The sequence below is a fragment of the Rattus norvegicus genome, chromosome 4 (assembly GCF_021556685.1).
Source record: "Rattus norvegicus strain SHRSP/BbbUtx chromosome 4, alternate assembly SHRSP_T2T, whole genome shotgun sequence".
Taxonomy (NCBI): domain Eukaryota; kingdom Metazoa; phylum Chordata; class Mammalia; order Rodentia; family Muridae; genus Rattus; species Rattus norvegicus.
Window position 1 is genome coordinate 102,259,475 of NC_141537.1, and position 2,931 is coordinate 102,262,405.

The following is a 2,931-nucleotide window of genomic DNA, read 5'->3' on the forward strand; positions in this document are numbered from 1 at the left end:
AAATTAAAAAAAAAGACACATGCTCCATTATGTTCACAGCAGCCTTATTTATAATAGCCAGAAGGGGGAAAGAACCCAGGTGCTCTTCAACAGAGGAATGGATTAAAAAAAAAATGTGGTACATCTACACAATGGAGTACTACTCAGCCATTAAAAACAATGAATTCATGAAATTCATAGGCAAATTAATGAACTAGAAAATATCATCCTGAATGAAGTTACTCAATCTCAGAAAGACACACTTGGTATGCATAAGTGGATATTAGCCAAAAAGCTCAATTTACCCAAGTTGCAATCTACAGACTGTAGGGCGCTCAGGAAGAAGGATGATCAAAAGTTGTCCCCTTCTTAAAAGGGGAAAAATATTCATAGGAGGGGATATGGAAGCAAATTTTAGTGCAGTGACTCAAGGAATGGCCATTCAGAGCCTGCCCCACATGTGGCCCATATATATATACAGTCACCACAACTAGGTGGGATTAATGAGGCTAGAAAATGCATGCTGAAAGAGACTGGATGTAGATCTCTCCTGGGAGACACATCCAGAGCATGTCCAATGCAGAGGCTGATGCTGGAAGCAGGCCACCCAACAGAGAGCAGGAGCCCCTTGCTGGGGAATTGGAGGAAGTATTGAAGGAGTTGAAGGAGCTTGCAACCCCATAGGAAAAATAATGCCAATCAACCGGGGCTTCAAGGGACTAGACCACTGCCTAAGTACTTTTACTGGACTGACTCAGGACTCCAACTGTATGTGTAGCAGAGAGTAGCCTTGTTGGGTCACCGGTGGAAGGGGGCCCTTGGTCCTGCCAGGATTGGACCCCCACTGTATGGGAGTGTGGGGGATATTGGGGGGATGTTTGGGGGATACCCGTATGGGGGAGGAGGAAGGGAAGGGATGGGGGTTTGTGGAAAGGAGGCCGGGAAGGGTAATGACATTTGAGGTGTGAGTAAAGAAATATATCTAATAAAAATATTAAAAGAAAAGGACATAAAAACATATGGTACAAAAGTAATATAGTATACAAGAGAATCTTTCTTTACAAGGTGGAATCTTGTGAAACCTATAGCAAAAAACGTGTAATGCTGATTATCTATTGTGTGTTTTCATTGGTGTCCCATAGGAAGAAGCAATTAGTGGGAAATACACAATAAAATGTGAAAGATTGAATTGAGCCTTGAATAAATGACCCCAATGAGAAATATACTGTTACAATACTTTATTCCTGAGAATATGATTTTCCCAATTTTTGAAAGTATAAACATCAGATCTGAAAAGTGTGCCTTATCTTGATAGTGCAGATGATTGCGGATATTAGATTCTTTTCTGGTTTCCATTGTCAGATACAAAGCCTTCAATTTTAGTGAATTCTAGAATAATTAAGCTATGTGGAAAGTAGATTCCTCAAATTACTGGTTATGAGGGAACTTTAAAGTAGTTAGTATTATCAACAAACAATGTTCTTCATAAAGTCACACAGTGAACAAAAGAGGAAAAATGGCATGAATATGTATAAATCTTTAAAGCTGTCCTATTATCTTAATACAGGAATACCTCACTACTCAAGAAATGAACACTCCTAAATGAAATTTCTAATGAGCTTCACAGTTTGTAAATGCTGTTGTAGATTTCTGGAAAAATGTTGATAAATTATCTATTATTTTCTTACATGTTTTTCTATAGAACTGCTCAATAATAGAAGTTCATGAGTGACAATAAACTAATACAATGCGGACAATTAAGGGCAGGCATATTACTTTGTCTAAGGCAAATGGAAGCTCTAGACCTCAAATCTCGATTACTAGGAAAGGTCTCAGAACAAAGGACTGGCATTTGTTTGACATGTTTGTCTTACTGGTCTTTTGCCTGTTTATTATGTTTTATATTCCAGTGTTTTTATGCTTTGTATGGTATTTGTGTGTGTGTGTGTGTGTGTATGTGTGTGTGTGTGTGTGCACGCGCACATGTTGTGTATACCTGTGTTTATTGTTACTTTTTTCATTCTCTTGTTTATTTTTTGTTTTCTTTTGAAAGAGAAAGAGAGAGAAAAACAGGACGTAGAGTTGAGAGAGGAAAGAGAAGAGAGGGTCCTGAAATGAAGTTTTTGAGGGAAAAAAAATCATGATCAGAATATGTTGTATAAAAATTATTTTTTCAATTAAATTTTATGAGACATTATTAATATGTTGTCATGTACAGATTAATAATTTGTTTAACTACAGTGTCAATAAATGCTTTCCAGCTAATGTTCCTTCTTGGTAACCCACAATATTTTTAGGTATTTGGTCTTACTGATCTTTTACCTGTATATTATGGTCTCTGTTATTGTGGTTTGGGGTTTTGCATGTATACATATTATTTGTATTTCTCTCATCTTTTATTGTTGATGTTTTCATACTTGTCTCTTTGTTTTCCAAAGAGACTGCAAATGAAAATTAGTCAGAGCTGAGAGGATGTAGAAGTAAGAAGGATCTGGGAAAACTAGGAAAATAGAAATTGTGATCACAATATATTTAAAATAAATTTCTAAATTAAAAATTAAAAGAGGTCCAAAATTACTAGTTCTGTGAACATTTTGCTGCATCTAACTATAGTCAGTGCATACTTTCAAGGCTAAAACATGGCTAGTTAGGAATAATGCCACCCTAGGATTTCAAAATTCTAAATTTCAGAATTCAAAATTTCAAAACAGTTACTCAGCATCTTTCATTGGATCATACCAAAACTCAATCACACTTTTGGTTTGAAATAGAATTCAAGTCCAGGCACAGTAGGATAGGAAATCGCAATTTATCACACACACACACACACACACACACACACACACACACACACACACACACACAAACGTGCATATTTGCCAGGTCCCAACCACCTGTTTCATCAATTTCACAGGTACACAGGCATAGTGACATATATTCATATATACTAAC